Source organism: Pseudophryne corroboree, chromosome 5 (genome assembly GCF_028390025.1).
Source record: "Pseudophryne corroboree isolate aPseCor3 chromosome 5, aPseCor3.hap2, whole genome shotgun sequence".
NCBI classification, from domain to species: Eukaryota; Metazoa; Chordata; class Amphibia; order Anura; family Myobatrachidae; genus Pseudophryne; species Pseudophryne corroboree.
In genome coordinates, this window is record NC_086448.1 from 250,278,857 (window position 1) to 250,294,127 (window position 15,271).

The 15,271-nt window shown below is 41.8% G+C and overlaps 1 pseudogene; it reads right to left on the reverse strand.

Moving 5' to 3' along the window:
• Positions 1 to 9,831: 9,831 nt before the first annotated feature.
• Positions 9,832 to 9,950, reverse strand: LOC134930359 (5S ribosomal RNA; annotated as a pseudogene).
• Positions 9,951 to 15,271: the final 5,321 nt, after the last annotated feature.

The window sequence follows — 15,271 nt, forward strand, 5'->3', positions numbered from 1 at the left end:
TCGTTGAAGTGATCGGAGTGTGATGGACAGGAAGTGGGTGTTTCTGGGCGGAAACTGACCGTTTTTGGGGAGTGTGCGTAAAAACGCAGGCGTGCCAGAATAAAAGGCGGGAGTGTCTGGAAAAACGGGGGAGTGGCTGGCCGAACGCAGGGCGTGTTTGTGACGTCAAACCAGGAACGAAACGGGCTGAGCTGATCGCAGTGTAGGAGTAAGTCTCGAGCTACTCAGAAACTGCTAAGAATTTTCTATTTGCAATTCTGCTAATCTTTCATTCGCAATTCTGCTAAGCTAAGATACACTCCCAGAGGGCGGCGGCCTAGTGTGTGCAATGCTGCTAAAATCTGCTAGCGAGCGAACAACTCGGAATGAGGGCCTTTATCTCCAGATTTGTCACCATGTGTCACAGAATGCCTTTCTGCCATTTCATCTTGAATGTCATCTCGCCATTTCAAACTTCATATTTCCAAAATATAGTTAATTATATTTCCACCGGCCAGTAGTAATTACTATCACTGTTGAGAACTTGACAATCAATCCTGCCCCCACAAGCTCGATGCCTAGTTGTCATACTTGACTCTGAAATTTCCTTTGTTCCCCATATTCAATCTGTTTCAAAATCATGTCACATGCATCTAAAAAACATATCCAAAATATGACCATATCTTACACAAGACACTGCAAAAACTCTCTTGCAAATGCTCTCATGATCTCCTGCATTGATTATTGCAATATTCTTTTTATTTGTCTTACCAAAAAGAGACTCTCCCCACTACAATCCATTCTGAATGCAGCTGCAGGGCTAATCTTCCTCACTAGATGTTCATCGTCTGCAGGTCCACTCTATCAGTCCCTCCATTGGTTACTTGTATTCTACCGTATTCAATATAAACTACTTTTATTCACAAACAAGGTTATTAATCAAACTACACCAATGTACATCTCTTTGCTTATCTCAAAATATCTTCCAAACTAATCTCTTCACTTTTCATAAGATCTACATCTCTCATCAACACTCATTATTTGCTCCCATTTACATTTGTAGGACTTTCTTATGGCTGCACCCACTCTGTGGAATGCCCTACCATGCACATTAAGACTCTTCTCTAGTCTCCAAACCTTCAAGCGTTCCCTGAAAACTCACCACTTCAGGCAAGCTTATTAAATTCCAGAACTGCTCACATAACCTTCTGAAGCTTTCCTGTCCAATTATATCCCCACTGTACAGTCCACACATGTCGTCACAAATTTTCTCTTTCTTCACTTTCCCTTCCTCCTGACCCTGGTTCATCATTGCTGTGTGGCCATATCATGTGGATGCGGTCAAGATCCCGCCGGATGGTATCCCGGCGGTCAGAATACCGACACCGGGTTCCCGACTGGCACAATCCCAACATATTCTCCCTCTGTGGGTGTCCACGACACCCATAGAGGGAGAATAAATTAGTGTGCCGAGTGTAGCGAGGCACCATGCCCACACCGTGGCGAGCGCAGCGAGCCTGCAAAGGGCTGCGTTGCGCTCACCCCCCTGTTGGGATTGTGCCAGTTGGGATCCTGGTGTCGGTATTTCAACCGCCGGGATTCCGTCCGGCGGGATCTCATACTGATCCCATATCATGCAGTCTACCAAGAACCTTTGCAATCTGGTGGACAACTATGCAAAAGATACTGTAGCAACTATCCTTGTGTATAATTGCCTATTTCCCTATAGATTGTAAGCTTTCGAGCAGGGCCTTCCTGCCTCTATGAATGTTATTATCATTGTTGTCTCCAATTGTAAAGCACAACAGAATTTGCTCCACTACATAAGAAACTGGTTATAAATAATAAATAAAATAAAACTCTACCAATCTAAGCTAAGCTTCACTATCAGGCAGTCCTGTCATGTTTCCATAAATTTCTCAGGATTCACCCTGCTAATCTCCAAGGTTTCTAGAGAACAGTAGGTTAGATTTTTGCAAGAGCAACTTCACAAGCAAGTAGTCTTCACTAACAGGGTGGTCTCTAGAATACTTACTGTTTTGTATATCTGTCAATTAGACCTCTATGTATTGTCAGCTGTTGTTGCATTATGTTTGATTAATGTGCTTTGATATCACAAATTCATACATTTTATGGAGTAGATTATCGCACCATTTAGCCAATCACAGATAGTCTTTCTGCAATGTTATCTGTAATAATTGTTTGAGCAGTGCAAGAGACAGCTCTTGACTGGTTATTAAACATCATAGTATCAGTCATTTTGCATTGCATGCTCCTCAGAAGCAGTCTGTATATTTGTTTTGTCTTCATATTTCTAATAATAGATTACAATCTTTCCATTGAATTATGGCAGAAAGAAGATTATAATTATGCATTCAATCTGAAGAGAAAAAAATGATTACAGTGGAAAAATGTATTTATTATCAGGACAAATTTCTTACAATATAAATGTAGGGATGTATCGGGATCCCAGCACTTGGGATACCAATGGTCAGAACACCGACAGCGGGATGTCAACACCTTGTAGGTAAGTAGTCTAACCCTAACTCCCTACTCCACTAACCCTCCCTTCACACAGCCTGACCCTAAACCCCTGCAGCCTAATCCTAACCCTCCCCATGTCACGGCGTAGTTATTTGTGAATCCGGACTAGGACTAGAAACTGGGTCTGGTCTTGAGAGTTGCGGACAGAACTGGCTAGGCTTTATAAATGATCTACTCATGCAGACGTGGCAGGTTGGCTGAGAGGATTCTGGTAGAAGGTAACCAGCTAAGAGGGTACTGGAACACTGGTGGAGTGACCCACCAGTGCAATAGATAGCTGGTTTGTGACCAATACTAATTGTCTTTGTGAAGACTGAAATGTTCTGGTAATGAACGTCAGAATGCTGGGTAGATCCAGCAAAGCAGAAATGTAGAATGCTGGGCAGAACCAGCACAGCAAATTTTCCGGATGCTGGACGGAACCAGCGGAGTAGATTTGCAGAAGGCTGAGCAGAACCAGCACAGCAGTTTTTCCAGATGCTGGATGGAACCAGCGGAGTAGATTTGCAGAAGGCTAGGTGGAACCAGCACAGCATTTTTTCTAGCTGCTAGATAGAACCAACGGAGTAGATTTGCAGAAGGCTTGATGTAACCAGCACAGCAGGTTTTCCAGATGCTGGACGGAACCAGCGGAATAGATTCGCAGAAGGCTGGGTGGAACCAGCACAGCAGGTTTTCCAGATGTCGGATTTGGCTTTCCAACGAGGCAGGTTTTCCAGATGTTGGGATTGGCTTTCCAACAAGGCAGGTTTTCAGGAGTGCTGGACGGAACCAGCAGAGCAGGTTTGCTGTGAATGCAGAGTGGAGTCAACAATGCAGGTTTTCTGGAGTGCTGGATGGAACCAGCAGAGCAGGTTTGCTGTGAATACTGAGTGGAGTCAGCAATGCAGGTTTTCTGGATGTTGGGTGAAACCAACAAGGTAGGTGTTCAGAATGCTGGACGGACCCAGCAAGGCATAGATGCCACAATGGGATACAGAACAATGTTTAGGTGCACTGGGATGGCACACCAGTGTACTTGGGCATGCTGTTATGGAAATAGCGGTATGGCCCTTTAATATCAGCCAGGGAGTCAGGTGGTGCTGTGATGGTTAAAGCACTTTGTCTAATACAGCTGGAGATGCAGGTGTTCACTACTGACTGAAAGACAACAAAGCACTGACAGCTTGCCAGTGATAGAATTTGGAACTTATACCTCTTGCTCACTGTTGACTGGATGAGGGAGTCACATGATGAGGAAGTGATTCCAGATTGGGCCATGAAGATCAGCTGATCAGGAATTGTCATGATGACGTCCATAGCTGGTTTTGGAGGCAACTCCGGTGTGGTGTAGTTTGCAGAGATAGACAGTAATGGCCGTAGGCCTTAGAGCACAGGGAGTTGTATATGGTGACCACTGGACTTGTGGATGCTGGCACGGAAGCATAGGACAGCATGAAGAGACTTGCTGAATTTAGCATTCACACAGAAGGTTAATCAACACAACTGCAGCTCGTTAGCAAGTCTCACTTTCCAGATAGAGAGCTCAGCACTCAGGGAACTCATGGTACTGGTGAGCTGTTTATCCTAGCCAGCAGAAAACACACAGGATTCAGGACAGATGGCAGAGGTAAGTCACCAAATGATATGATTTTAGTCAGGATTGTGTAGTGGTGCCTAAACCTAAACCCTCCTCCCCATAAGCCTAACCCTAACCCTCCGCCCTTAGTGCCTAACCCTAGCCCCCCCCCCCCCCTTCTTAGTGCCTAAACCTAGCCCTCCCACGCCCATCCGCAGCCTAACACAAAACCTTACACCCGCACCCTAAACCTAACCCTTTCTCCTGTAGCCTGGCTCTTCTCCGCCCTGGCATACTTATGATCGGGATGCCAGCAGTCGGTATTCTGGCACCGGCATTGTGATCCATGTGGAGATCCTGGCATCTTCTGCCCAGTGTCGGGATTCCGGCATCGGTATTCCAACTGCTGGCATTCTAAACACTGGTATGCTAACCAGTTTCCTAAATGTTGGTGCCATTTTTATTACCATAACAGGGACAACATTATTATTACCACAACGGGATAGTATTCGTAGAACAAAAAGAAAGAACAACAATATTATTACCAATACCATTAAAGTAATGCCATAACAGGGGCATCTTTATGATTACAGGGTCCATATTATTTTTAACATAACTGGGGAAATATTATTGTTACCAGTACTTGGGCAACAGTATTATTACAGAAAATGTATTTTATTTTTACCATTATGTGAGATACACACTGAAAATCTTTCCCAAAGAGTCTGCAGGAAAGAGCTTGCATTAAATACAAGGTTTAAAGAACAGTGTTTTGAAAAATAATAGAAGATGTGAATAATTAAATAGATGGCACAAAAATGTATGAGTATTACATATATATTTTACAGTTAGCAAATGAGCTTTACAAATGACATAAAACTCTAATTTTAGGTACTTGAAATTTGTATTTTTTTTTTAAATATAGTTTAATCCAGTGGTCTCCAACCTTAATTGGGATGTGAGCTACTTTCGGGAAAAAAACCTCTGGAAGAGCTATCCCCTCCCCCCCAATGCGCGCATTCCTGTGAAAGTGGGTGTTTGCTCACAAAAGTGGGTGCGGTCTCACAAAAGTGGGTGTGGCCTTGCAACAGTAATGTCTCCCTGCGTAGTGCCAGATACACAAATAATGCCCATCAGCAGTGCCAGATACACAAATAATGACCCCCAGCAGTGCCAGATACACAAAAAATGCCCATCAGCAGTGCCAGATACACAAATAATGCCCCTCAGCAGTTCCAGATACACAAATACCGCCCCTCAGCAGTGCCAGATACACAAATAATGCCCCCCAGCAGTGCCAGATACACAAATAATGTCCCCCAGCAGTGCCAGATACACATATAATGCCCCTCAGCAGTGCCAGATACACAAATAATACCCCTCAGCAGTGCCAGATACACAAATAATGCCTCCCAGCAGTGCCAGATACACAAATCATGCCCCTCAGCAGTGCCAGATACACAAATCATGCCCCTCAGCAGTGCCAGATACACAAATAATGCCTCCCAGCAGTGCCAGATACACAAATCATGCCTCCCAGCAGTGCCAGATACACAAATAAGGCCGCTCAGCAGTACCAGATACATAAATAATGCCCCTCAGCAGTGCCAGATACACAAATAATGCCCATCAGCAGTGCCAGATACACAAATAATGCCCCTCAGCAGTGCCATATACACATATAATGCCCCCCAGCAGTGCCAGATACACATATAATGCCCCTCAGCAGTGCCAGATATGCAATTAGTGCCCCCCAGCAGTGCCACATATACAATTAGTGCCCCCCAGCAGTGCCACATATACAATTAGTGCCTCCCAGCAGTGCCACATATAAAATTAATGCCCCTCAGCAGTGCCACATATACAAATAATGCCTCCACTCCCAGCAGTGCCACATATACAAATAATGCCTCCCCACCCCCAGCAGGGCCACATATACAAATAATGCCTCCCCCCAGCAGTGCTCACAATTGTTGCCCCCAGCATCTGCCGCTGTGTTTGAAGGGAGGAGATGAGGAGAGTCCACTGGCAGGCAGCCACAGCGCGTCTCCCCGCTCTGAAGTACCCACGGCGGCGCTGCTGACATCTCCGACCGCGCACCACGCGGCCATTTGAAATATGGTGCAGACCACCAGCCAATCAGGAGCCGTGAGCTCTGATTGGCTGGCGGTCTGCATTATATTTCAATTGGCCGCATGGCGCGCGGTTGGAGATGTCAAGAGCGCCGCCGCGGGTACTTACTTCAGAGCGGGGAGACGCGCTGTGGCCGCCGAGAGCTACCTAGGAAGTGATGCCGAGCTACCCGTCGCTCACGAGCGACGGGTTGGCCACCGCTGGTTTAATCTATATCATTACATACTGTAATTATATAAAATACCTACAGGTGGAGCCACGTTTATCTTGGCTTCTCTGCTGCGCCTAGGCACACCATGGTTTATTAGCATAAGCACTTCATCTATTGTTCTCATCTGCAATACAATACAGAGAGAACAATACATCAGGTGATTAAGTCATTACAGCTGGGGATTAAGTCCGACTGCCCAGGCTCAATTATTCCTATTAAAGGCCAAGATAAAGATGGCTCCATCTGTACATAACCAAATAATTTATTATATCTACATAACAACTGTAACTTTAATAATTACCTAGAATTTTTTGCATTTATAGATTTTTAATATTCTAGTCGCTGACAGCATCCATGATTAAGTTGAAAGAAAATAAATGTTCGTTTTGTCAAAATTCAAAGTAATAAGGACTTGATGCAAATATAAACAAATTACACTATTAATGAAAACATCAAATCTTGTGTACAGAAAAACATTTTGTGATAATAAATAATAGATAAATCCTCACTTTAATGTACAATTACTATATGAGCAATTTTTATGCTTTTGATTGAAAAATGTAAATGGGAAAAGAAACATCTTGGTGTAAAATAATTTGTATTCATATACTGGTTTAAGAACAAGACATCTATTCTAACTATGGGTATAATAAGCTACTGTACAGCAGACTTAAGACTATAACTCCACATAAATTTGGTACAAGCAGATACATGTTTTTTTATTTAAATAAATTGTGTTAAAATATTAAACTGAAGTACAAAAAAAAAAAGATAAACTTTGTACTGTTACAGAATTGGGGGTAGATTTACTAAAGATCAGACTATTGCTGCTGCTGCTGCTGCTATTACTGCCGTCAGGCATCAGAATAATTGGTTCAGGCATCTATGTTGATATATGAGATTTTATTAAACCTAATGATCACTTCCCATAAAACTCTGTACTTGCATTTGGAATACACAAAGGATGTGCAATAATCTATATTATATTTGTATTCTTGTTTCTTACATGATTATACAGGTGCTGGAATCAAGCTTTTAATTTGAGTATGTTTAACCATTAACAAATGTGCAACATATTTATTGTGATTGAGGAGAGATTATGCTACAATAAACTTATTGTAATAATTACATATGGCTCATTACAATACCTGACACTTGTAAGCAATAAAGGTTATATTATCCAACCAGTTTCTCTGCACATTCTGGGTGATATTCTATCTGAGAGTGGATTTGAGCTCTTTACAAAACAGGAATTAGTATAAGTTTCTCCTCTTAAATAATTTTCCTAAGGGGTCCACATACAAGTATAATACTTATATATGTTTCTAAAATTATTTAAAAATATTAAAAAAATACCAAACAGGAATATTGTCCAAGAATATTTTTTGATAATAGATTGATCACTTAAAACCCAACCTTATATAATTGTGCCCTGTGTATACATATATGAACATTTAATTCTAATTTAATACTTCTTCCTCACCTTATTTTAATTGAGATATAATAATAGTTACGTTTTAATATGTTTTTCTAACCAAAGTTAATACAAGAGTGCCCCTAACAAAGAGCCTTTACTCTGTATCCAAGAGAGCACCACCAACTTCTCCATATTTCACATTAGTGGCTTTATTTTCTATTAGTTTTATTACAATTGTCTTTCCTAACTACCTCTCATACTCCACTCGAACCACTCTTGGTTGACTTGAGTATAGGAGAAGTATTTTGTGTGGATTCCTTGCCCCTTCTTTATTCATAAAGAGAAGGTTGTCAAAGTTTTGAATTAAATTTTTGTTACCATCCATGGTGTGAAAGGGTCTTATACTCTTATTCTTGATATATTGCAAATTTTAGCAGAGCCAAGGTTGTCTGAAAGTGGAGAGTCAAATAGAAGGATAAAATAAGGATGACACCCAGACTTGAGGCATCTGTATACAGATAGAGAGAAGATCATAGAGATGGTTAAAATAAGTTTTAGACATAGTAAGCTTGAGAAAGTGCTTGGACATCCAAAATAAGATGGAGGAAAGACAGCTAGAGGCATTAGAGAATATAGAGAGAGATAGGTCAGGGGTGAGTAGTTAGATTTTGGTGTCATCAGTGTACAAGTGGTATTGGAGGTCAAATGAGCTGATGAGCTCTCTAAGGAAGTTCGTGTAAAAAAGTAAGAGAAAAGATCCTTAGGGCATAGATAGAGGGGGGAGGTGGAGTCAAAAGTGGAGACAGAAAAGAAGCAGTTAGAGAGGTAGTAGGTCAAAATAGGAAAGGACACAGTGACCAAAGAAGTGGAGACTTTGAATGAGGAGATAATGATTCAAATTACCAATGGTTGCAGATATACTGTATCAAGGAGGATATGTAGTATTAAATTACCTTTAGATTTACCAGTTAGAAGCTCCTTACTGACCTTGGAGATGAGGGAGCAGAAACCAGATTTACAGTGGGTGAGGGTGGATTTGCGAGGAGAAAAAAGTGGTGAGTCAGTGATAAACAAGACACTTAAGGAACTTGGAGGCAAGCAAAAAAGAGTGATAGGGCTGTAGTTAGATAGTCTTTGTCAAGTGAGGGTTTCCTGACGATGGGTGAAATGAGGGCATGCTCGAAGGTGGAGCTGATGTGTCACATCTCAAAAGTGTATAGTGTAAATGCTAACCATACACTTGAAGTTGGTGTACACACAGTAGAGATGCAGAGTCTAATGCATCTCCAGGGACAAACAAAGAAGGTTCTGATTCTGCACAAGACCAATACATTTTCATTAAGCTATAATAATAAACCAAAATTAAGGAAATCCGCAGGAGATATTTCCTTTATACTTCTTTAAATTGGTGGTGCAGTAAGTAACATGAGCACAAAAAGACAAGGGAAAAAGAAGGCTCTTGTGTGGGCGCAATCTTTAACAGCTAGTTAAATAACATGAATTTATAAACAGATAAAACTCAAATTTATTTGTGTTCTTAAAATTCAATTTGCAGTAAGCCGACAGAGAATAATAATACTAATAATGATAAAGAAATGTTCTGGTCATATGAAAAAAAACCAATAAGAATTAAAACCAGATATGGACATGGACACAGGCAGTACCATATCCAATCACCCTTGACCAGTACAGAAAGTTCTGTATTAATCAAACCTCATTGGGTCAAAAGGTAAGACGCTAATAAGTAAAAAAATATATTAAATATAATAACACCTGGGATACCTGATGACAATTTTTGTAAGAGGATCCCGTGTGTGTGTACCTTGAAGTGCGTGACTATTTGATAATGTTTCTGATGGCGAATGTGGACCTTGGTATGTAGCTGGTTATTATTCAGAAGTTCAATTATGGCAAGAAACGAAGGAAGAAAAAGTGATGATGCTGCTGTCAGTGTCGCAACACGTCTCTGCTTAGAGATTCGTTCGCATATTTCTACAGCACTGAGTCTTCCTATGAGGTTTCCCTTCAAAGTACAGACCCAGCCCGCCACTGTTTAACTTCCAATATCAGACGAGATCGGGCGTATTCAGTGGGGTATGATCGTAGATATGCTGTATTCTGTTGCAACACTGATGAGAGTGCAACAACCAGAACTGCTACAGCGCCTAAATAAAAAATTGGGGTTCCACAGATTCAGTGCGCTGCTGTATAGGCACAGTGTATATGCCTATGGGATAGAAACTAGATAAAAAAGAAAAACAGCTTCGCACTGGAGATGGGAACAAATAAGGAAGCTGACATATGCTGATATAAAGTTAATTAAAAAGTTTTATTATACAATAAATGTATCATAAATGTAAAACAGAGAGACATAAAAAATACATGTATAAAAAAGATCTGGTCTGAATAACAACCTATGTGACAATTGTACCGTTACCCTGTACTAAAGAAACTATTGTGTTGTTAAACAAGCAATTGTAATGTAGGAGCGGAAACAAATTGCAACATGGTTAAGAGGCAATATAGAGATACAAAGTATCCTGGATGTATATACTGATACTAAATAAAGGAAATCCACACACATGATATTAGTGTTGAAAAGTCCCATAAGTAGAGATATTTAAACTCCGTTATATAGAGTGAAATCCGTTATGTTGCAGACAGAATTACCTCTCCCGTGGGCTGGTTTACCACCAAGCGTCCTCGGTTAATGTCCTGCAATGCCCACCACCTGGCTGTGCGAGGAGGGATTGTGCGTCCATTCACTCCATGGAGTACTGTAGAAGAGGCGGCAATGAAGTAAAGGATTTAACTGCTGCAGGGGGCTTCTAATGTCAGTGCCTCTCGGCAGCTCTCTGTAGTGGAAGCAGCATGGTGAACAATGAATGAGCCGCTGCGGGAGCTGTATTGCCGGTGCTGCTCGTGCAAATGCAATAGAAAGGCTTGTTAGACAGGGTGAGCCGGTCAAAATGAAAGCCAGTGAGGGGTCCTAACGCGTTTCGTCACGCTCCATGTGACTTTCTCAAAGTTATATCCCCTCAATATGGGTATCGGTATTTATAGTAGTTGGTTGCACATATTCAGATGCAAATAATTAATTAATTAAAAACACAGCAATGTCAGCTACCCTAATAATGAAAACATTTATGATTTCTAACAAATACACCAGCATAGTGTGTGTAAAAAAGAAACATAATACAAATATGTATATAAAAATAGATAAATATAAAGAAAATAAAGAAATACATTATAAAAACCTTTTTATCACAGGTCATAGAGGATGGCAATTCAACCCTTTTTTCTAACTTCATCACATGTCTTAATGATAATGATTTTAATTTAAGTTTCACTGGCACCATTGAAAGGTCCTCCATCTCTTTCCTTGATGTCTCCTTGACCGTTATCCTGACCGGCACAATCCCGACATATTCTCCCTCTGTGGGTGTCCACAACACCCATAGAGGGAGAATAAATGAGTGTGCCCGCAGCATGGCGAGTGCAGCGAGCCCACAAGGGGCTGCATTGCGCTCGCCCCCCTGTCGGGATTGTGCCGGTCGGGATCCCAGTGTCGGTATTCCGTCTGGTGGTAATACGTACTGATCCTCTATAAGCAACAAATCTGTTATAGCAAAGAATGGGGGGTTCAGACTGAACTAATTAATTGCTTGAAGCACAAAATCCTTAATAGAGTGAAAAGTTACAGCAGTATGAACCCATTCGTACTGAATACAAAAACTGTGATTACATGTAGTGCTGGAGGGTAAACTTGATACAGTGTTGCTAATAATATCTCAATTCTAACGAGAAAGAAACACTGTCACTGTTGCTACTAATATTGGTACAGAAAACCTTTATATCGCTGAAGGGTCTACAGGAGTCACAAGAGCCTTTTCCTTAAGTACTAAATGGTCTCTCTATCGGACAATAATGATGAGCGCACTGTCACACACTGTACAAAAGATAAATGAATATAAAGGTACTGATCATACCAACTGATCTCCGGATGTCGGAGATCCTAGCAACAGCCTGAGGATCGCTAACACATATTATGTGCAAAGCATACCAGTCAAATAAGTGGGTCCACGACTATCGGGATCCCTTGCGGGGGCCCTTGAAATCCTAATAGGTCTGCCAGTATCAGGATCCCTCTCCTGAGGCGTGGTGACGTCTCAGAGAGGCAGTAAACCTTACACTGTCACATGCTGTGAGCACAGTGGATACCAGGGGGTTTATTTACTAATATTCGTGTTTGTGCCGATTTTTCTCGATTAGGCATGCTAATCAGATCGGCCGTTAGAATTTGCAACTTTTTGAATTTGTATTCGGTCATTTACTAACCTTTCGTATTCGTCCTATGTGTATTTTTCGATGTCGAGGTCATTCGTATTTTTTTGGTGGTTTTCACGGCTGAATGTGTTTGTTTTCGGCTGAAGATGGTATATTCCCCGCATCATTCGTAATATTTGTGTGCGGCTGTGATTTGTCACCAATGTGGCCGCATTTCACATTTTTTTTTCATTTTGTAATGTGAGGCGTGATTAGTTAAGAGGAATACGTAGGAGTGCCAATGCGCAACCATATAAATATGCCCCTAAACGACCAAACCTCATGGGTTTAGTCAGTGGAGATGAAAGAGGTAGCGTTGTGAGGAGTTTGGTAAGTGAGTTTTGTGGTTTGCGATTGTTGAGTGCTGAGCTGTGAAAGCTGTCTTGTCTTGTTTGTTGTCTTGTTACCTATAAGTGTGTCATCTTTTCTGTCCTTGATTTTTTTCAGAGTCTCTTGTCACTGTAAGTGTGTGTGTGTGTGTGTGTGTGTGTGTGTGTGTGTGTGTTGTGTGCAGTGTAGAGGTAGAGGAGGTTTTTTTTGTGTTTTTTATTTTATTTGTTCAGTGTTGTTTGTCTAAATCATGGCAGATTCTGAGGTTAGTGAGGTGGAGGAGGTTAGTGAGGGGGGTGAGGAGGAGGAGGTTGCAGAGGAGGCACCTGAGTCCTCTAGTGAGAGTGATGTGGCTCAGCAGCCATGTACCACAACCAAGTCAGGCCGCAATGTTAAATTTACTTATGCCGAGAATGTGGCCCTGGTTCAGGCGATAATGCGATATCATCGCCAGCTTTTTGGCCAAGAGGCAGCTAAGGTGCCCTCCAGGAAGAAGACACAAATGTGGCAGAAGGTGGTTGCTGCAGTCAATTGTGAGGGCATAGTGAGGCGAACCGAGGAGACCTGCAGGAAAAGGTTTTATGACATAAAGCGTCATGTCAAATCAAAAATGGCAAGGGAGGCCAAGTCTGCATGGCAAACTGGTGGTGGTGCCCCTTTTGTGGCGATGTATTTGGAGCATGAGTTGCCCCTGCAGAACCTCATTCCTACAGAGGTAGAGAGGGGGACTTATGTGATGGACTCCGATCGGCCAAATAAGGCTGGTAAGTTATTTATTTTTGGTTTGTAATGTATTTTATGTTGCATTTCGCATTGTGTATGATGTAAGTGTAATGTTGTTTTTTATAATTTTTTTGGAAGAGTGTATTTTTAATGCGTCCTTATATTGTTTGGAAAGGTGTAAGGTTTACTTTAGTTTTGCTTTTTCAATGCTTTATACCAAACAAAAAATGTTTAAAAAAAATACTAACTACTCAATTGTAAATGAAGCCACAAATAGCTTTGGACCATAAAATAGTTTCCTTTTGTTTTTTAGGGCATAAAAAGCCTAAAGGGACCTCCAGCCCATGCCCTTCACATTCTGCAAAACAGGATGCTGCTGCAGCAGGTAAATACTGTTTTTTTGGTATGCCTTAGTAATGCGTCCTTTTATTGTTTGGAAAGGTGTAAGGTTTACTTTAGTTTTGCTTTTTCAATGCTTTATACCAAACAAAATTTTTTTAAAAAAAATACTAACTACTCAATTGTAAATGAAGCCACAAATAACTTTGGACCATAAAATAGTTTCATTTTGTTTTTTAGGGCATAAAAAGCCTAAAGGGACCTCCAGCCCATGTCCTTCACATTCTGCAAAACAGGATGCTGCTGCTGCAGGTAAATACTGTTTTTTTGGTATGCCTTAGTAAACAATGTGGGCAGAAAATAATTTTTTAACACCACACGCACAGGATCATCCACAGGTCGAACCGACATGGAGGTTAAGTATGACTGGGGCCTCCAGACCAGCTCCACAGACATCACCAAGACGACGCATCTCCAAAGTCGCAGACTTACCACCACAGCAACTGCTTGAGAGTCTGCCACCCATGTCCCTGCATTCGCCACACCTGCCTGGTGAGTTGTTTTGAAAAATCACACATCACAATTTTGGTTATCAGACTCCCTTTACAGGTTAAAAAAACAGCCTTCATATTGTGGCACAAATCACAAGCACATTTTAAGCCGAAATTTAACCATAAAGGTACCTTTAACATTATATTTAAAAAAAAATATCAACCTTACATTCTTCTACACATGAAAGTTGGTTATGACTCTGAGTACTATTTCCAAGAACAAAACCAGTGGTAAAACACATATACAGATAGAGCCATCTTTATCTGGTAATCTCTGCGGCGCATAGACACACCTTGGTGATCAGAGCCGGTGCTAGGGTGTTCGGCGCCCCCCTGCAAACTATAAATTTGCGCCCTCCCTCCCACACTTTATAAAGAGAGAGTGTGCGCTGAAGGTGTGTGCCTCAAAAAGGGATGTGGTCTCTCAAGGAAGTGATGTGAAGGGAGGGGAGGGGGGAGGGGCTGAAGACTGAAGTGCCTTCAGATATAGAGAGGAGGGGAGAGGGTGGCAGAGCCGTAATTAAACATTTTGGTGCCCTATGCCAGAAAGAGTATCAGTCCCTCCACCTTTTTTGGGGGGTGTCAAAAAGGCACATTTGGCGCTCACTTGTGTTGTTTCTCTGCCACCTCTCAACTGTGCAATTGTTTGTACTGCGTAGAGGAGGAGCCAAGATGCCAAACGACATTCCATAGGGATGCAGGGCAGGTAAGCAGTAGTGGGGTTAAGTTTAGGCACAACCAATGAGGGTAAGGGATAGGCTGCGGGGGGGGGGGGGGGGGGGAGTTAGGTTTAGACTGCAGGGAGGGAAGTTAGAGGCCCCTGTCGGTATTTAGATCATCGGGATGCTGTGGTCGGTATTCTGACCGCCGGCATCCCAAACGCTGGCTAATCAATCCCAACCCATTTTAATTCCAGGTTACATATTGCATGGGCTCAATACACCCCATTTATTTAGCCAGACTTACACATTTAATAGAAATGTGGAGCATTTATGTAGGTTAAATGAATTACCACTCAGGAGGAAGAGAGTGTACCCCTATTCTTATGTCTTCTTCTGCCAACTGTCTTATATGTACAGGATATATTAGTACGTGGAATCAGTTGCCGCGGATTACTGCACTCTGAGGATCTCTGGTGGGTTGGGCTGTAAATCATTTCT